At 38.2% G+C, this 22170-nt stretch overlaps 1 protein-coding gene across 1 annotated transcript in view; it reads right to left on the bottom strand.

Annotated features, from left to right (window-relative positions):
- Positions 1-22170, bottom strand: part of LOC103926225 (interleukin-7-like) — a 107198-nt gene that overhangs the window by 48126 nt on the left and 36902 nt on the right. The gene's annotated exons all lie outside the window — the stretch shown is intronic.

The following is a 22170-nucleotide window of genomic DNA, read 5'->3' as shown; positions in this document are numbered from 1 at the left end:
ACTTTGTGCCATCACAGCAAAACAAGGAATAGCTGCTAAAATGTCAGTAATGGTTACCTTTTGTTCTCTTTGTAATGCATCTTTCCTGTAAAATTGTTTGCTAATAGTTTTGGATGATGACTTCAAAAGTTGTGTTTAATACCTTGCTCTAAGTTTCTAGGTAGTTACACAAAATGAGCAATAGCAACCACCTGAATAGGCTTTCCCTGCTTCTCAATATCTCAAACACTGTGTAAAAACCCATTAACTAGTCCTTATGGTTGGCTTGTGCTGCAGGAAACATTCACATTTTGCTCATGAGTTGAATGAACCCAAGCAGGGCATAGCAAAACATTCTAAAATGTCCAGGATATGCAAAGAGACCAAGACAGTTTTCATCAAAACTCCCAACTCCAGAAAGCAATATTTAGCCTGTAGGTAAATAGACTCAAGCTGAGAGGTCCAAAAGGGCAGACTTAAGCAATTAAAGTCATTCCTTAAAAAGTCAGTTCTACATCTGATCATATGGAAGTGTTTAACTTTGATTTTCTTTCCCATTCCAATTACTTGTCAGCCTCTTCGATAATGAACACTTGTTTAATGATAATTTCAGGGGTATCTGCACAGATCCTGCCTCTTCTTACTGTCTCAACTATGCAGTCACTTCAATCTCTGTAATTCATTACACCTTGCAAATGCTGTTTGGGATAATCTTATACATAAGATGAAAACTGTAAGAATTGTCTAGCAAATATTCATATTCTGCCTACATGAATGTCATTGTGCCCACTGAATATCTTACATGAAACTGTAGATAATGGAGATAGACAGAAACTTTAAAATGTAGTATCAATGTATAAGTGTTTACTCTGTATTGGCTAGATTCTTTGCCAAGTTCCATAGCACTATTTTAGAGATTTTTGATGTTTAGGTGCAATAGATGATCTAACGAAAGGTGCCTTCAGAGTAGGTAACAGTACAAATAGTTGTTATGAAGGCTCTTTAACAGTAGTTGCTAATCTAAGCACTGTGTGTTAAATGAAGTGGTGATAGAGTATTGAGTCATTACAAACACATCAGTTAACAATCAGTCTTGTTTAAATGAAAACAATAGGCTAGCTTATATTGTAAGAGAAATAGTGGGAGAAATAAGATGATTTCCACATTGGCTATATATCACTCTGGCAAAATGGTTTTGAAAAATATTTTAAGAACAGAACAGAACCACGTCCGTCTGAACAGTCTATAGTATGTGACAGTGAGAGATGCTGAGGTCAAAATAAATTCAGGCTGTTTACATTCAGAAACCTCGGCAATGGGAAGAGCTGACTTATATTAGAGATTATCAACCAAGATCTTGTAATATTAAGTTAAAGAGAATTAAAGTTCTACTCAATTTACCTAACTTCAGCTATCTGAAACTTAGGCATCTAACTTAGACCAGTTGCCTAAAATCCACCACCCTCAGAGGCTGATTCCTCTCAGCCCAAAAGAACTGTAAGAAACAGCCAGGGATAAATCGCTCCTTTGGAGGTGTTTGGCTTCTGCATTGCTCAAGATGACTGGCTTTAACTGCAGGGCCAACTTCTGTGGTTGGTAGCAGTAGTGGTAGTTAAATGGTAGTTAGAAATAGTTAAAAATTAGGTGAGATAAATCCACCCGTTCTTTTCCCAATGTAACTATGAGAGGGTATCCATCCATAAGTATGTAAAATATAACTTTCAAAAGTGTGATTTAAAAGGTATGCAGGTTCCTAAAGACTGAGTGTGGCACAAAGTAGGATGTCAAAAAACTGGATAGTTTACATCCTTTGACTTCAAAGTCAGTGGAATTTATGCTCCTAGACCATTAAGAAGACAGGGTTTAAGTGAGCTCATGAGATCCCACTGAATTTGCATAGGAGATGCTTAAGACACATATGTTAAACATGCAGAAGGTAGGAGTTCCTTTGTACATGTTTGACTGTCTTTTTATTTCCAATAATTTGTGTTCTGTGATATGAATGCTACTTTCTTATATAAAAAATTGTATGTTTTTTCAGGAAAGACTGTGCTGCTTTGTGTGCTAAGTGATAAGGCTTTGTATTTGCAATGGGCCTGCTTGAAAATTATTTTTAACCAGTTTAATCCAGGAAAAAGCTAAATTTGCAAAACCGAGTTTTTCATATATATTTTCTGTTATAAAAAGGAAATTAATAAGATCCAGTGTGTACCTATAAGTTATTTAGAGAGACGAGGTGAGTTTATAGGGTGAAGCAATATCTTTTATGGAAACAGCTGGCAGAGCAGGAGGGGAAGAAGTGGATGAACTTTCCAGGAGTGAGGTAACTCAGAAGTCACCAGTGCTAGAACACTAACTGGGTATGAACATTTGACATACAGTAGTATAGACTGTATTTCTTTTCACCAGAATGAAACCATTGCAAAAATACTTAATCTTTGGGATTACCCTTCCTTATAAAATGTTAGCTGCTGGAGGTGCTGGATGAATACTTAAAAAGTATTAAGGGCACCTATACACAACAGATTATGTAGCATTCATAAATAATTATCAGACAATAATAATCAAGCTCCTATCCTAATTTATTCTGCTCCACTGGATTAATTTTAATATTGTACAGGCTGAAATATTTGTCAATTTTTTCACTGAATTTTTTGTAATCTGTCCAATTTCACTTACATTTTAAAGATGGGGCTTCATAAAGTATCCTCACTATTTTGCTTTTGCATGGTATTTGTATGAAAAATATATTGTCTCTTAAAGGAACGGAGTTGGACTTCATATTGAGGTGGGAAAAAAAATGTGGGAAAATAGAAGTGCGTATCATGTGTCCAAACTACTGGGATAAGGGACATTTATAGCTGCATTTTCCTATGCTTGTATAGGCAACATGAGAAGGTACGTAATTTTCTAAGTAGATTTAGACTGATGTGATTAGAAATAAGTAACTGCAGATGTATGTAGGAAGTATATGTGTGTGTGGAACTGGTTATACATTTAAATTTCTCTTTCTGCATATGGAATACCCAGGCTGTATGTAAGCAGGCATGTTTCGCATCTGTAGGACTGTTTGAGAATCCAGGTCAGAATAAGTAACTGAAGCCCATATTGGTGCCAAAATATCAAGTAAGTAATACTGTATTCTCTGTCCTCAGTTTTTCTTCCAGAACACTTGATTCAATCCATCCCAAATAATTAAACACTTCCTTGGAAAGGATTATCAGCACTGTAATCGTAATTCTATCATGAAACTGTAGTCTTCAGATTAGGAAACTTAAACATTCTCTTATAAAAGGCAACAAAAAAGAGCTTTTGTTGATTTAAAATTAAGAGGAAACTATATGATGGAATAAACAAAAGCTATTAAACTAATTACAAACTGGAATATATTTTTGACAGTATGAAAATTACAAGCGAATTACAATTAATGATTGGAATAGTAACAATCAAATTTTACTCACTATGCCAAGTTTAATTTCCTATCTGGTAAATCACAGACAAGCCTCATAAACAAGCCAGCTGCTAGATTGATGTGATTAATCCGTTTTTATAAATACGCTGGTGCGGGGTGACCAATTTTAAACAATGAACATAGAAAATCTGGAGAATCAGTAAGGAAAAAGCTCCATCTTATTCAATATGAATGAAGAGTGAATTATTTTTTTTTTCCCCAAGTAGGGTAAAACAGCCTTGTGGAGGTCACTGTAGAGGAACTGCATTGCAATCAGCTCCTGCAATACTCCTGTGGCTATTGTCAAGATCTCTAATACTCTGTCTGCGAAGCCTCTGATGCTGCTTCTTCAGCTGTGCACCATTTTAGCAGGGGTCTCCAACCTGCCTCTGCACCCCATCAGCAGGGCTGCTTTATCAGCATGCACATAGTGATCCGTCGGCAATCCACAGTTGTCCTTCTGCTCTGACCTCACGAGCAAAAATTGTTCCACATGGAACGAATCCAAAGAGAAAAATATTTGGGTTTGGTTTTTTTTTAACCTGAACCAAATAATCCCGACTGTGGACTCCTGTCAGAGTGAAATTCCAGAAGGGAGCATTTAGAATGATTGCCTTTGCAAAGCCATTATGGCAATAGAATCATAAAATTATTTAGGTTGGAAAAGACCCTTAAGATCGTTGAGTCCAACTGTTAATCTAACACTACCAAGTCCACCACTAAGCCATGTCCCTAAGTGCCACATCTACACGTCTTTTAAATACCTCCAAGGGTAATAATATCATTGCATGACCAACTGAAACATCACCTGAAAAATTATCTCATGAAGTGTTAAATCTACATATATTTATGAAAAGTGAGATGGCAACAATTAGTCTCATATAAAAGTGTAAATCACCAATATGGAGTCAGTACTGGTGGATCTGTGCTAAACGTTTTGTTGATGTGAAACTTATTTTCACACAGTGAAACATGGTACTAAAAAAGCATTGCCAAAATATTGAAGTAATCTATACTTTTTCCTCGGAGCAAACAAGGGTAATTTTTTTGACTGGTTAATCATTAATGTGTAGAATAAAGAATACGATTTTTTATGATTATGATTAAATTGATTTTTACACTTAAGTCTTCTGCAGCATTTCTGAAAAGTCCTATTTATGTCTAAGTATGTCTCTGAAAAAGTGGTGGGGTTTTTTTCTCCGCTGTTGGACTGTTGCCGTGTTTTAAGAGGAAGTGCATCACCAGGACTTACCATGCTGGAGCCTCGAAGGACAAAGTACCATATTGTGGGACACAGACAATTATGGTCTTAGCAGAACAGATACAAGTGATGTTGTTTTCCACAGACTCCTAAAAGGCTTTTCAACAAAATATGTTGTCATTGAACTAGCAAGTGGCCCTAGCTTTTCTGACAGCTCTCTTCTAGAATGCCATTATAAACTTAAGATATTGTAGTGCAAGTATTTAACCTACATGCAACAAAGTGTTGCAAGAAAAAAGCTGCAAGCCCACCAAACAAAAAAGCTCCATAAAGATTGATGCCTTTCAGTATCAGGGAAAAATGAATTTAATGTGAGTCCTTAATAATTCCAGTCACCTTGGAGCATTTGTAATGGTGTTATTTCACCAGTTCTGTTCCCAAACCCTGATCCTGATCTGTCACCATATATGAATTCCAGTCCAAGCCATCTTTACCAAAATGCCATTTAATCATTTTCATCTATTAAATATCACTTCAATTAAGTGACACATTCCCTATCACAGACCTCCATAGAAATAAAGCCCAAATAAATTGAGGGGATGGAGGACAAAGGCAACTAGCAAGTCTAAGGGAGCAGGCTTGATCTGCTTTCTGGTGCCTGAGGGTCTGACGGGACTCTTGTATAATTGATTTTACAGGCTGCTGGGCTAAATATAAGACCTGCCTACATCAGATGAACCTTAGAGTAGTCAAAAAGACAAATCTGAAGATATGATGGTATGTCTGAAAACATGAAGATTTTTTTCTTCTTTTGAAGACCTTTGGGGACTCCTTTGGAGTCTTTGGAGTCGTCTTCTCCATCTTGATAAAATCACTGTATACAACAGTGTTTCTTATATAGTGTCTGCCACTGGAACTGTGTTCCAATCTAACATTGAAACCATAAGAGTTTGAGTAATCACCCTATGTTTATTCTTTACTTTGATCAGCTTCTGTACAGTGGCATCACTGGGGAAAGACAAAAATATTCCAAAGACGCTAACATAGGTTAATTTAACTAAATCTCTCACTTCAGCCTACAGTACTTGTGAGAAGAATATATTAATGTGGGACTTTTCTGTTCTCAGAGTAGTCTTTATCAGGAGTTTGAAATGTCTGAAACAAGATAAAGAATCCTTACAAGTGTACTTCTGTGTTCTGATCTTTCTTCATATTTTATAGTTGGTCTGAAATAATTTCAGCATACCGTTCTGAAAAAGAGCTGAGAAGCCAGTCACGTTAAACCGTATTTCTTCTATTGTAAACTAGCCCCCTGGTTATACTCGACACCATACTCTTTGTTGAGTTTTGCAGCTGTGGCTCTGAAACAGTGATCAACACTTCACTATACTAGCATGGTAGAGACCTATTTATAGACCTATTTTTCAAAATTAATTTCTGCAAGGAAAAGTCCACCATATATGGATTGAAAAAGACCTATTACATTATTTGCTCTTCAACCTCCTACAAGTGCAAGTTCATTTCTACAGTATACTAACTGCTTGCTCCATAATTTTTTGCATAAAAACCTAGGGCTTTACATCTCTGAGAAATCTCTGCAGCAGAGCAACACTTTTTCCTCCCACTCTTAGGATATTTTCCCGACTTAAAAATTCTTCCTAATTAGCTGTGCACATTGATATGCTGTTGTACCGTTCTGTCTTCCATCTCTGTTCTTCACAAGGAACAACAGTCTTTTTACAAAACTTTTCTCATTAGTAACTACTTTTAGCTTTTTAGCTCTTGCCTGTGTGTTTCCCAAAGACAGTGAAAATGTGGACTCCATTTTTTACCTACTTTCTTTTTTTTTTAAGACCAGCACAACTATACTTTTGTATTCACAAAAAATGTCTGGAATATAACATACAACTGTCATGACCTCAACTTTTGAAACAGCTCACACATACATTTTCCACGTGTTTTGTACGCAGAAATGCTTGTTTATGCCAAACTCTACTTTCTTTACATAACGAGACACTGCTGCTTTCATAGAGTAATTCATCCAGCTTTCTCTGATCATTCTCGTGTGTTCATAAACATATACTTGTTCTGAATGCTGTTCTTGTGGTACCTCATGTCTGGGTTCACTCGTGTTGGCAACAAACAAGAATTTTACTGCTTTTGGAGATTTAGATCAGGTTTTGCAGTAGTTTGCTGCGTTGCCATATGGAAGCACTGTGAATGTGGCTCTGCAAATATTCTTTTTAATCAAATGGGTTGTTGGTGGCTGTAGATAATGCCTTTCATAATTTGCAATTGTAGATAGCTATAAGTATGCAGCTACTCATGCCAGTATAACAACAATGGAAAGTGTGACAAAGGTGACATCTTTGGAAAATCTCAGCACGCTTATTTGTTAGACATATCCTCTTACACAAATAAAAAAACAGTCTTAAATTTTTCATTTTAAGAGAATAAAAAATCCTAGTTTCTGTCTTTATTGGTCTCAGCTATAGTCTCTCTGTCATATGCTTTGAAATACTGAGGTGCAGCATTTGGAGAGTAACCGTTTCAGAGAAGGAGTACTCACTGAACCTGATTTCCCAGAATAGCCATAGGCAAAAGTCTTTCTTATTTGCACAAATAGATTTCATGACTGTGTGCACAAATTGTATTCAAATGTGGCCATAGAGGCAAGGTTTGTAGTGGCAATCAGTAGGGAAGCATTTGGAAAGCAAATGAATGTGTGCTAAGGAGCTGATACTCATACCGTATGCATTTTAGGGGAAGTTTGCTTTACAGCTTTTCAGGCTGTGGTCTAAATATTTTAGGGGTTGGAGGAGCATGCTTTGGGAGCACATCTTCTAGTTTGGTTTCACCTGAAAGGAATTCAGACTGAGCCCTGAGAGCCTGCTCCCGGTGTGAATCTAAGTGGTAAGTGGGGATGATCAAAAGATTTGTCTTAGAACTACACTCCCGAACTGAAATAAGACATTAATTCAGGACACCCAGAGCTAGTGAAGCATCCAATTGCTCTCTTCAGCATATTTGTCCTACCCAATTCAGGAACATAATTATTCACAAAAGCAAGATATTCCAATGTCGATTTGCTTTTCTTTGCCATATGTATGGCTAGGGGGGGTTTGGGTTTTGGTGTTTTTTTTTTTTAATTAAATATTCTATAGCATCTCTTCTAGAACAAAAGGGAAGTGTCTGAAGGGACCTAGAGTACCATTGTGATTGGGCCTCTCTCAGCCAAGTTTCTGGATGAGTGCTTTAAAAATAACTCCTCCTTTCCCAAAACAATGGGTATACTTCTGAGCAAAATTGTGCAATCCATCAATTCTGCATAGGTTTACGGATTGAAAGGAAGGTTAGAGAGAGGGAACAAACAGAAGAGGAGGACTCTAAATAGGCGATAAATGCTATTAAGTCCCTTTAGTTCTCACAGTTTGAAATTTGCAAAGTGCAAAGATGTGTCATTTAGTCACATATGCACTGTCAGAGTGCTCTCAGGGAGCATTAGTCTGGCGCTGAAAGTTACCTTAGTGATTCTGCTCTGAGATAGGGAAAAAAGGCTGAACCAGATGGGAAACTAAGGGCATTGCCAAATCATCACCAATCCCGAAGGATTTTTTCTGGTAGTTCTTAAAGAACTCCTAACTGAAACATTGTATTTGGAAGCAAAAAGGAGGGGAGAGCAAGGGAGAACAAGATCATAGAATCATTAAAGTTGGAAAAGACCTCTAAGATCATCGAGTCCAGCCATTGACCCAACACCACCATGCCCACTAAACCATGTCCCTAAGTGCCTCATCTACACGTCTTTTAAATACTTCCAGGGATGGGGACTCAACCACTTCCCTGGGCAGCCTCTTCCAATGTTTAACCACTCTTTCAGTAAAGACATTTTTCTGTATGAAGTATGAGTATGAAGGTTCTCATAGATGTTTTTCTTTGTATGTTTTAGAATAGATTATGTAGTGTAAATTAAGCTTATATTTTCATGTATGTTTATATGAACCAGGAAAATCCTAACTTCTACCTGTTTTTTCCTGCATTCAGCTAAAGGAAAAGAAAATAATTTTCATAGCACAGTTCTTGAATTTGAAAAAAAAAAAAAAAGCAGGCTACACTTTTCCTCAAATTTAATGAAGTGCCAATCAGTGAAGCGTTCAAGCTTTGTCCTACTGAGTATGTGCTTCAGTCTTATCCTGAATCAAGGCCAATAAATCATGGTGTTCAGAACTGCTGCATATCATTACATGTGCTTTTTTTATGATAATAATAGACCTCTCTAATGACACAGTATCTTTTCTATCATAGCACTGAAAATTATGTGGGAAGTTCATAATATTATAATTTAATGTTAATATTAACAGCATAAAACATTTTAAATTCCCTACTATTTTTTTAAACCCAGACGCATACTGTTGCATACAGAGGTTTGGGGTTTTTTTTTTCTTATCTTCAGAGCTTCTTAGAAGTACAAGAAAATCCAGCCAAAAAGCCCTAAAAAACCAGAAAGTCTTGCTGAAGACATAATGAATTTGGGCTCATTCATGAGCTATTTTTTTGAGTGCTCACCTTGGCAAAGAGCAGACAGTGTCCAAGGGAATCATTGTTGAGTTTCTCAGGTTTTCTGTGGTTAGTCCCCATAGCAGAAATAGAAGTTTCTGAAAATGTCCTGATTTTTTTTCCCTATGAATATCAGAGTATAAAATAGGAAGTTAGTTTTATGGAGATATGTATCTGAGCCTGTGTATTCTGAATGTTTGTCAGATAATACTTGAACTTCAAAGTCTACAGTGATTTGGCAACTAGAAAAGGAAGGAATCTGTCTTTACTAAAGGAAATGTAATAAAATCCGTAAAGCCTCACTGCCTTTGTAATTGTCTTCTGTGATACAACCTGTTGATCAGGAATTACTAGGTTAAGAAATAAAGAGTATATTCAGCTTTTCCTGTGACCTGTCTCCTCTGAAGAACTACTTTTCTGTCAGTTCTGTGTCATTTGTGTTTTGTATCTGTTTTGCTAGCATTTAGTTCAATTATAACACCTCTACTGAGCCCTCCAAACACCGAGAAGTGATGTCTCATGCCCAGGAAAAAATGCAGATTATAGAAGACTGATAGAATTGTTCCTGGGGCTACATTTACAGAGGATGTGAAGCACTGAGATTTCACCTAAAGTCCCTTTTAGGGCTATGCAACCCTTGATGACCTTCTATGATACAGTTTGACTTTAAGGTACTGTTAGGTCCTGATCCAGTTCTGTCATGCCTTGAACATAGACTCACTGTGTGTCTCTCAAACTTTCAACAGTAAATTGTACAGCAAACAAACATACATAAAACCAAACCAACTCTACTGTCTCATCTCTCCAGAATGACAGAGGATATAAGTTGGATTTTTCATGATATTTCGCATGCAGTAAATTGTGTCTAGAAACCTATTATCTGGAACTCAGCTGATCTTTGTCATTCATCATTCACATGAAGAATGTAATACAGAATTCAGATTTCTTTGTGTATATTCTGCAGTTCCTCTCGAGATGCTAATTTTAGTTCTACAATTCTCTTACTGTTTTTATTAATATTTCTAGAAATTATCTTACATAAACTTTAGAAATTATAATCTTGATATTTTATGTCATTGCAATGCATGAACCTGCATGTTCAGTAAGATCAGAATCAGGACCTTTTTTTTTTTCAGAAGCAGGTAAAACCTTGTTGCAAATAACACAAAGTCATAAAAGTAAAAGAGAGAGAGAGAGAGAGATACTGCCCTAGTGTATATATACTGCCCTATTGTCTTTCTTTTGCCAGTCCTGTCTAAATCATGAAGGCTTCTTGCTTTCAGGTTCAGCTACCATCAGGAATAAAGTCAGTTTCTGTGACAACTTTATCATAATTGTTACAAATACTAGGAGTGAAGACACATCTTACTCTAATATAGGTAATCATCTTTGCTAGGTTGTGACTTGTAAATAAACTACAATTTTGAATGCAACACAAGTCACTGAAAATGTTTTGTGGAAGAAATGTTGTATGCATCCCTGCAGAGAAATGTGGTGTAGGTCAGAAACTGTTCTCCAGGGGTGGTCTCTGATTTGGGCTACACTCATGCTCAGGACAGGAAAGGGAGCTGAATTTAGACTCTGGGGCTACCTCTCTATCAGCACACTTAGCATGGCCTGAGCTTGGGCTCATGCACTACCCGGAATTGTTTACTCTCTTAAATTGTTAACATGCCCCAAGGAACAGTTTTAGTCCATATCCATGCCAAAAAGCTCTCTGCTCAGGCACAGAAAGAAATAGCACAGGGTATGGGAAGGAAAAAAAGATTTCAGCCATTTGGATGTAAGCCATGGTGTTGCTTGCACTTCATTTTATTTACTGGTGTAGGTGTGGCCCCAGACTTTACATTCAGCCCTCTGAGTATTGTGTGCTACTGAGGAGGAGTCAGATATCATGAGGGGTTGACAGATATGATTGCTTTTAATCATAGATTTGATTGGGAAGGAGCTACAAGAAACAAGATATCAAGGGGCATAAATAGCAATTTGTAAAATCCATTAATTGCTGCTAGTTGCACTAAGGAGATATATAGCAGAGCCCTCCTGGGGAGTGGAAATGCCTTCAATTTTGAACATGAGACCAGAGGACAAGTATATTGATTTTTTTTTCATAATTGTGCTATACTTTTAGGTAAGCGACTATGCTAGCTGCACCAGGATAGAGCTTGACTACCTTTTTCTTTAGACAATTGATTTGCCCACATTTTTCAGTAAGTTTGTAAGTATGGAATTGCTTCTGTGGAAAAGACAAAAAGAGAGATTGTTCATTTTATATTACAGGACTGTGGATTAACTTGATCATGTTAACATACACTGTAGTCACTAACATATAAATCACTAACATACCAGCTCTAACAACATGCTTTGGATCCTCCTAATTTTTGATAATTAGCAAGGTGTATGTACTTCTTTTGTCAATAACCAGAAGATAGATGACTTATTTTCCCTGGTTAAATTCTCTAACAGTAAGAATATATATTGAACAAACACATGCAAAGAATATTCACAATGCACACAGGTTTCACCAAAATATTTCTGAGTATTTCTTAGCAGAACTGTCTTTGATTTGTGTTTTTGATCATGACAAAGAGCATGATGTTCCCTTTCAAACTGAAAAACCCTGAACAGTATTAAAATATTTTCAAACAGCAGGGTTTTTTTTCTCCCAACCTCATTCTCAGCAATGGTTGAAATATTCAGATAGAAACATGAGGGGGAAAAAAGGTACAGTTCAGTTAATAGGTAGAAGAGAAAACTTTCATTTAAAACTGTTAACATTTAGAAAAGTTCTAAGCAATTGGAAATAAAGCTTTTTCACACAGAGTTCTGTTTAAGTTTGCCATGTACAGCTTTGCCTATATTTAACGACACGTAAGGCCTTTTTACTTTTGTCAAATATTTCATACTGAATGCTTGCTGAATCATTTGTCTGAATAATTCCCACCTGCAGGTTGTTTAGAAACTGCCTAGTGATATTTGTTCTTGGGTTATGTGATTAATTTTATCACGCATTACTCACAATAAAAACACTTAAGCCCCAAGCCAGGATCAGGGTGCTGTAGGTATGGGCAAGTACACACACACTTTGCCCACAGCAACTTGCATTCTGATACAAAACAGGTCCCAACAAGCCATGGGAACAATAATAGACAGTGGAGAACACACTGTGTGTGTCAATGAGCATAACGGTGCTAGGAATATGCTTTCATGCTGGCCTGATTCTGTCCCGCTGCCAGTAGTTGATTTCAGTGACGCAAGTCCAGGATAAGTGTATGTAACTTGGAAGTACTAAATCATTAAAGATTGTTTTAGGCGCAAATAAATCCAATGTGTGTGTTCACCAATAGATGCACATGCATACGAGTATCTCAGTCCCTTTCTCACTCTCCCATTTGGCATTGCAGTCTGGGTCTCGTTTTGCTCCCTTGGCCATGGCAGTGCTGGCAAGAGGCAAGGCAGCAGCCCTAGCTCCTTGGCTGCAAGCAGAGGAGGGCGAGGCTGCAAATACTCTTCTATCAGCAGTTCCTGGGGTTTGGACATAACTCAATAACAGAGACTTGTTTGTAGTTAAGAGCATTTATACAGGCTGTCTGAAGTTGCTGAGGATTCACAAACTGTCCTGCAGATAGCTGTTGTCACAATGACTGCAAGTAAAAATCATCCCACGGGTAGTAGCCGGGCCCTTGCTCCTGAAAATATTTGAAAATATGTATTCAGCTACCCAAAAATAACTTGTGCAATGAGTAAGCTATTAACTTTTGTATGGAGAAATTGATCAGCCATATGTGTTCCTTTAGCCATGTCACAATCTACGTGCCCTGTACTTGTATTGGAACTAAAGTTAGTGTAGATCTGTAGTTCAGCACAATGCTAAGGGAAATGTTGCTGCTGGAGATTCTTTGCTAAATGAGAGGTAAAACAGAGCCACTTCTGCTCATTGCCAGTATCGTAAACCAGAGAGCTTCTGAAACTGTGGTATTTTGCTTTCTGCAAATGCATTTTCTTCCCCAGGTCTATAAAGAAAGCAAAGTAGTGCTTTACTTATTTGTTTTTGTTGCCCGAGGACCAGCAAGTTTGGGGGAAACCATCATAGGCACAGAGTATTTTTTAGGGCTACTTAGAGCTATAGAGGAGGTTTTATTGGGACATGTATACTGAGCACTAGTGATTGCCAAATACTAAATCAGGCAGTAACATGATTTTGCCTTATTTCTGTGTGATGCCTCAATTAGCTACCACATTCCTCGTGTTCCACCCTAAAATACCATGCATTATTGTCATATGTAATTTACCCATATATATATATCACACATCCCCATTTTTTTATATATATATACACACACACATATATATACAGTTCACATGTTAATTTGGGTTTGTGAAGCATGAAAGGTGTGACAAAGTATTAATTTACATTGTAGCAGGTGGCCCTGGGTCTGCTAGATCTGTTGAGACACTGTGCTTCATTTGATGTAATATTAGGAAGGTTAGCTGACCCACAGGAGGACATGAGAGGGCATTACAAGCAAGTAATGGTAGAACAATGCTTAACCAAATGTGCAAGGAGGGCAGGAATGAGTGTTAGAGACAGGAAGATAAAAGGCTGTTTGCTTACAGGCAAGAAAATCAAGTTCATAATCTAGAAACCGCAGTGAATGGGTTCTAGAAATTTTAATAGCATCCGTTCAGTGATTCTGTAAAACATCTGGCATTCTTCATGGCTGTAGGTTGCTATGCTTGAAAATCATCGGGCTAGACTTTCAGTCAGCTTAAATGGGAGTATGGATGGCTTTAAAAGTCCCTGTGATCTTCCATAAGCTTGTCTAGGTTTGCAAAACAATCTCCCCCACCCTGCCATTCCTCCATTCCTTTTCTTGAGTTGACGGAGGAGATATCCATCCCTAATAAATATCCCTAAAAAGTTACTGGCGAGAGTTGCCAAGCCAGAAGATGGGACAGTAAGTCATCACTGGTGATTTCGTCAGAAGGATTTTGCTCAAAGAAGCAAAACGGATATTGTGAACAAACTGATTCAGGGGGCATCATCTCTGAGCTGCATCATAATCTGGGATTAAACTGTTGCAGTTTTCATACAAACACCCTATCTGCACTCTTGGAGGTCTCTATAAATAAGCTGTAGGTAGAAGAAAGTAGACCTCAGGAAGTTGGTAAGATGTAAAACTGTGAGTGTTTGCATTTGTATTCTGCTTGTGAAAAGAAACAATATTGTCTCAAAAGGTGTTCAAAATCTTATGATGGTGATTTTTCTCCAGGAAGAGAAATGATTTATAAGAGCATCTGATTTTTATTGATCCATGAATAAATCAGTCTCTGCTTTGGCCCTGGTTTAAAGATGTGATAGATTACTATGAAACTGAGCAAGAAAATAAACTTCTTTTTTCCAAAAAAAAGATTTACTATTTTATATAACACTTTTAAAAAGAGTAAACTGTGATTTCCCATTCAACCTCTGTGATTTTTTTTTAGCAAAAACCCCTGTGATAATTTGATGAACACATAATACACCAGTTTTTCTGCTGCCCTGTGTTAACAGAAGCACTTATCTTGTATCTGGGCAATCCATGAATCTGGAACATGCTGTTGGCTGTGATCTCCCCATGCACACAATGAATGAAGGTATCATTGCCCTGCCGCTCTGCAGGGAATGTGGTTTGTGTGTTTTGGCAGTGACCACTTCACTTTGTCTGATTTACCAAGGAACAGTCTTATACTTCTTTTTCTTTTATGAGATGAGAACATTTCTTCCCTCTTGTATTTCTTTTCCTTTCCATCCCCCTTTGCTATACTAGTTCACTGGAGAGAATAAGCAGCCAAGCCTGGGTCTTGTCCATGAAAATATTTCTGTAACTCATGCTGCAAGGTACCCTTCATCAGCATTTATATCCAGGGAAAGCATCCATAGCAGTGCTTGACTTTACTGCAGAAAGAAATAGAGGTTTGGGCATCATGAGCAATTCACTCCACCTTCTCAATATATACCCGTGCTATTAGAAGAAAACAATACTCAGGATGTAAGTGTCTAGTTGCCTTAAAGAGGTTTGTGGTGGGGTGAAAGACCCTCAGGAACAGGCAGGTAGAGGCTGTCTGTAGTGGGAGAGAGAATTTATACTTTGCCAGAGCTGGGCATGTATTTCTTTCCCTTTCTCATGACCTTTTCTAGCTGTTGCTTTGTTATTCATCACAGTTTCCAGTTATGACTCAGACATCTTGTTGAAACACATCGAAGAATACTGTATCGCAGCCATGAGCTACACATTTCATTCATGTGGTGTGTTTTAACCTATTCCACAACTTCTGCCTATGAAGGGATTTGTTCCTTTGTCGCAGAAGTTGTTCATTTCCCTAGTTCTCAGGACACTAAAAAACTCTAAAGATTGAGTTACCTGTCTCCAGCCCCTGTTCTGGCTGGAGATATGGATATATCAGTTTTCTGCTTGAGAAGGAGATGACATTTTCTGAAAGGATTCCTTCTCAGCTCAATAAGGCTTGCAAATTGGACAACCTCGCATCTGTCATCTTCTCAAAGTGTGTGGCGGAAAAAGGCATTCACACCCTGTGCAGATGACTTGCTTCATTTGGCTACTCAGCATTGCTCGTGACATATCTGTTAGCCAAACAAGGCAAGCACAGCTGGGTGTTGTAATTGTCTACAGAAAGCTTTACAAATATTAAATAACCAAACTCACAGGACTGCCATAAGGAAGTAGTACTATTGGATCTAGAAGAGAAAGTCTGGAAGATTTATATGCAAGTGCATGCAATTGTCACTTTGTCAAAATTACCAAGACAGGCAGTGATGAAAGCACAGTCAAAACACAGGCGGGTCTGGAGTTTATTTCATCTGCAAGCCTCTATGTTCCCGTGACTTTTTTCTTACCATCAAAGTAAGACAAAAATTCCAAGAAACAAATAAGGAATTAATTAATTTTGTCCATGTTTTTCTAGTGAACTTTTGTTATGATTCAAAATGTGTCTTTGTAACCATTAATGATCTCTGCATTGATCTGTTTTACATCTAATCACAAATACTAAATATCAGTTATCTCAAAAAAAGTTCCGCTTTCTCAGGTTAAAAAGAAGCCTCCTGTGGATAATAGCCTAGGTGAACAATAGAGGAATTATAGGTCTCTGTAGGGGAAAATATAATTATATTACAATGAGAAAGTGAAAATAGATTGCCGGTATTATTCAGCCAGCAGCACAGAAGAATTAGAGAGCACTTGACTGAGACACTGCAAGTGATGGAGGGCTCAGAAATTTTTTTTCTTTTTACTTTGCCGTATTTTAGTCAAACTCAGTAATATCTTAAATTAAAGGGCACTGAATTGAAGGTCGATAAGAGCTTTATAAACCATGCATGGGTGTGGCTGTGGTTGGGTGTTTGTGTGCATGCAGAGAGAGAGAGAGAGAGAAAAAGCTGCAACATTTTCTACCACACAAAGAAATAAACAGGTTGTGAGTGGATTAAGGACCAAATATTCTATGAATGTGTACTATTTTCTGATGTGCTTTCTCCTTTTCTCTGACATTTGGTTTCTAACAATCTTAGTGTATCAAATTACATGGTATTACGGCAGCCATGAATTTTTCTTCCCATGAAGTACAGAAATGCAGGATATCTTCAGAGTCCCTCCTTAATAAACCCTAATGCTCATAATTAGTTTATAATGTAAGTCAGGTCACTTCAACACATCAGAGTGAATAAAGGGAGGAACAACAGACTTCACTTTAATCCACATTACTAATCTGTCTCATGACAGTTATAAATCATGTAACTGCTAATTTAGCATCTAGCCATATAGAAGGAAAAGTTTTGACAGCCAAATATTTTTCTTTGTTTTCTTTTGTAAACACATGATGAAAAGAAACACTTGGGCTGCTAAGAAAAACTACTCTTGGTTGAGCTACTCATTACCTAAGAACTTGGGCTCAGATCTTCAAAGAACACATACATCATTTTAGTTTGTATGGCAATATCTATCCCTTAAAAATGGGTTTAGTCATTGTTTTTTTACCACTAAAGTATTTCCTGCTTGTGCAAATTATTTCAATATTGACACAAAGACACTTTGATCTAGAAAAGATGTTTCAATCACTGTTTGGTAGCAGCTGTCTTAAAGATTCTAACAGTTTGGGATTTTTTTAAACAACAAAAGCATAGAATATTTTAACCATTTTAACTGTCTTAAATAAAAAGTCTGCAATAGCATTAGGTGCTTAATATGCATAAGAGACGCATGCTGTCTGGAAAAAATGGAAAAAAAATATGAAAAGTCAAAGTGAATGCTCAGAGCTCTATAATGAATCTCTTCTTCCCCAGTACTCTTTGAATGTTCATTTCAGAGGGAAAGCTGAAGATAATTTCTTTCATTCCACATCGGCACAAGACCATGTTTTGCAATGTTGGACTTTCCCCTGTGTGGAAAAGAGAAGTTTTAACTCATTTTACTCTAGGGTGAGAATCCAGAGAAGGCAGTGAGCTGTGAGACAGCAGGAAGACCTCCCTCAGCTTGGCACTGCCGACCACAGAAAGGCAGTTCTCAGAGCATTAGCAATGCTCAGATGCTGACAGTGGGTATCTTAGGACTTTTGAAGCTCTTACCTTTCCTAGGAATAAAGTATAGTTTGTAAGAAGTCCCTACTTCTCTAATTAGGTTTGCTATTTTCCAATTATCATCCTACTGTTGTTTTTGCTCGTCTCACTCTGAGCATTTGGTATTTATTACCTATGAATGTGTTGAGGACTGAAATGCTGGATGGAGTCAGTGAACTGGCAGACCAGTTCAGTGATTCAGCTAAAAATCCTCTGTTGAAACCTAAGGCCAAATAGCCTTGCTAACCTGCTCAGTAATTTCAAACATGTTTTGTAAAAACTGCTATTCACGGAACAGTTACAGCCACAGATGGCTTGCAGTCAGAAATAGCTTTCTTATGAATTTGCTTAGCTTGAGGGATTCATTTCATCTTGCCCTGTGTCAGCTGGGTGCAGCAAAGAACAGTTAGTAATTCACTGCTCTTTATTCTTCTAACCACTGAGTATGGGACACTCCTTCTTTTGGTAGCAATGATGGAGAGTAAGCAGCGGTCATTTGGACCCCACCTGCATGTCCGTCTTTTTATACCGGATAATAAATTGGGCTGGTGCCTGCTTGTTTGCTAATGTAGCTCTCTGCAATCGCACTCGCCCTGACAGTTTTGTGGTGCCTGTACCTGAGCACTTAATGACCTTATATTATTCAAAGACAGCTTTAGCTTGCATTGGACATAAATCCCACTACTCCGGCAGTTTGCAGGATTGGGCAAGTCTGGAAAAGCTTACATGACCAAATGGCTGTCCATCAGCAGCAGCATAACAAGGACAGATGAAATGGATAATGCCACTCTCACCGCCCTCAACTGCATGTGCATGCGTGCACTGAGTAGCAGGGATCCACATTTTCTCCTTCGTTATCCCCAATTATCAGCTAAAGATTCTGCCGTGGAGAACAAGAGACATGTTTGGCTTCAACAACAAGCTGACGATTGCTTAAATCACAGCCTAGATGTACTTGCTAGACAGCTTTAGCCTACCTCCTACCACAGCCTCTGTCCAGTACTGAGTAGTCATACTACACAGCTATCTACACCTACCTTCCCTATTTGGTGCAAGGATATCCTCCTAATTCAGGCAGGCAATATGCACTCTATTGTCTTCAGTTGTTATTCCATGGCCTGTGGGCAGGTTGGAAATACAACTTAAAGCTTAAAGGGTGCAAAAGTGCATTAGCCGTGTTCCTGGTGTTTACTGCGCGATAATGTAAGTTGGCATAAGGCTGTTACAACTGATTGTATAGAAAAATGTTAACTACAATTATCAGGTGTATTTGACATACACTTAAAACTTTTTGTAAGTAATACAACCATAAATCATGTGATGCTTTTTCTGTTCCTTGACACAGTGTGTATTATAGGAGATTACTGATGAGTTAATGAGTAGCTAGTCTGCATATTTTTTTTATTAGAACCCACAGACATAAATTGTGAATAACGAATAACAAGACTTTGGAAGCCAGGTAAATTGAAATAGAAGTTTTTATTGAAATAATGCATTTTTAACCAGAAATGGGTTACAATTTGACCCGCTTTCATTGGAAAGCAATTTTTTTTCAGGAATATATCAAATATACAACAACTAAGAATATAAGACATTTTTAATTAAATGCAACACTGAAAAGATACAGTTGCTACAGTAAGTCTATGTTAACTCATGCTAAAAAAAATGTACTAATTCAAAATCTAAACAATCTTTCTCTGACAATTGGTTCTCTTTAAATATAATTTATTTGTGAATGCAAAACTATCACTACCTTAAAATTCAAAGAAAACACAACAGCTACACCTCAATCAAAGTTATCTTACTGTACAAAGCTTAGACATGGAGCTGACCCATACAGTGAAGTCCAGATAATGTAGCACCGTGTGGACTTAACAGCTCGGATCCAAGCCAGTGTAGCTGTGTTGGTATTGCAGTATCCGTGAGGTGACTAGTCCTGCCATTCACAACATGTGGGCATTTCCATGTGGTGAGCTTGGGTGCCTCAGCACTATTTCCAGTTCTGGAGTTACCTCAGGAGGAATCAGTTTGACCTTGGCTGTAGCTTGTTCTCGAAATGACTGTTGCTACCTACCCTTTTTTCTGAGGTCCACTCAGGCATCCTCTTGTGTATCTTGTGACTCCCCTCTTTTACTGCCAGCAAATCATGCTGGGGATAGAGTAAGGCAACATTTCTGACCTTAATGACTAAAATTTAGGTCTGATTGTGTGTATTATAAATTATCCTTTTCAATATAGCATAAAGAGAAGGCTAATTCGATGAACAGACCAGGGCAGAGTTTCTGGAGACCCAAAAGCTAGAAGCTGTGTTTTGCCGGTGATGCCTATATGACTCTCAACAAACCATTTCCCTCCAATTTCCACTTACATGCTTTTTGTCTCAAGGTGATATCTCAATGGGAATGGGCTGCTTCTTCATATGGTGTATACAGTACCTGCATCTCCTGATTTTGTTGATTGCATTAACCACTACCAGAATATGAATGCTAGGCAGTGACAACATGCAAATGCTTCAAAGGAAAACACACAGAAGTTCAAATGAAAATACTATCGGGAAGTGAATACACAGAGTGAATGTGCATTATGCGCCAAGGTCTTGAAGAGCTCCTTTCCAACTTGTTCATGGAGATTTGAATTTGTAACTTAATAAGGGTGAAAGTAAAAACCCCAAAAGGTCATATTTACAAAGAAATATCTTACAAAGGTACCCAAAGCCTAAGGTAAGACAGCTAATGGAGTATCTGAAGTGGCTGGAGTAAAGCAGGCATTTACCATTGATTTTCAATGAAATTTCCATAGAAAGTCAAAGCAAATCAGACACATGACTTAACCTAGGCACCTTTCTAAACACTGTCAGGCATTTATTTGCACCTTTAAGTAATGTTTAGAAATCTGATCATACAGCTGAAATATATAGAAGTCCTTTGTTTATGCAATAACCGCTTCAGTTGTGTAAGTTAATTTTTTAGGCACTATTGGCATCCTTAAAATGCCATACAGCTTTTGTTCCACCCTTCATGTGCTTGAAGGACCTTCATGTCCAAGCTAAATATGTCTAAAGTCCATGACTGATAGAGACAAATGTGGTGGTGGGGAAGGTAGTCAGATCAGTATATTTGGCCTGTTCTCTGCAGTATTTCCTATTGTATAACCTGTTCATTGACACTCATAAATCTCTCTGTAAATTGCATGGTGCCTGGGCACTTAACCACGTGTCGTGATTTAACCTCAGTCGGCAACTAAGCACCACGCAGCCGCTCGCTCACTCCCCCCCACCCGGTGGGATGGGGGAGAGAATTAGAAGAGCACAAGTGAGAAAAACTCGTGGGTTGAGATAAAAACAGTTTAATAATTGAAATAAAACTATAATAATAATATGATAATAATAATAATAATACACAAAGCAAGTGATGCACAGTACAATTGCTCACCCCCCACCGACCGATGCCCAGCCAGTCCCCGAGCAGCGGCCCCCCCGGCCAGCTTTCCCCAGTTTATGTACTGAGCATGACGTCACATGGTATGGAATGTTTCTTTGGCCAGTTTGGCTTTGCCCCCTCCCAGCCCCTTGTGCACCTCCAGCCTTCTCAGTCGGTAGAGCATGGGAAACTAAAAAGTCCTTGGCTAGTGTAAGCATTACCTAGCAATGACTAAAACATCGGTGCCTTATCAATTTTGTTCTCACCCTAAATCCAAAACACAGCACTGTACCAGCTAAGGAAATTAACTCTATCCCTGCTGAAACCAGGACACCATGGGACTGATGTTTCTTTCAAGAGACAAGGCCCCTTTTAGCCTGTCCAAGTCATTAACAAACCTCTGGGTTTGGTGTCTAAGGATCACCCCTCATGAACCCAGAGCTGAAAAGCTGCAGCAATTTAAGCTGTTACAGGACCTCCCGTTCTTCCCTTTTTCCCTCTCCAGCCATGTGCCTGCATTCCAACTGTCGCAGCTTGGGGTGTGTGTAACTGAGATGGGTTCAGTCCAGAGGATGGATTAGGGGAAACAGGCTGTGTGCATGCTGGTCCTTGTCCTATGGAGGTGGTTGCATCAGAAGAGGTACGGGGCAGACAGCTGAGGGTGGTAACATCTCACTTGAGTTGCCGTTACAAAGGCTCTTCAGGCGTATTTGTCACAGTCCTAAGTCACTGAGGCTCAGTTATGCATTCTGCCACAAATACCCCAAAACTTACCAATTATTGTTAAATGCTGCATATTTCTAAGTTTAATTTCTAAATTAAATTTTATTTGAGGCTTTAAAGCTGCACTTAGTGCAGAGCTGGGTGCTGTTGCTGCTGCTGACATTTCATGCAGCCACCTTTGGGACTTATAGTGGAAGGAAACAGAACAGTCAAAGAGCCCCCAGCT

Source organism: Pygoscelis adeliae, unplaced genomic scaffold, assembly GCF_000699105.1.
Source record: "Pygoscelis adeliae isolate BGI_AS28 unplaced genomic scaffold, ASM69910v1 Scaffold101, whole genome shotgun sequence".
NCBI classification, from domain to species: domain Eukaryota; kingdom Metazoa; phylum Chordata; class Aves; order Sphenisciformes; family Spheniscidae; genus Pygoscelis; species Pygoscelis adeliae.
This window is presented reverse-complemented; position numbering and strand designations above follow the sequence as displayed.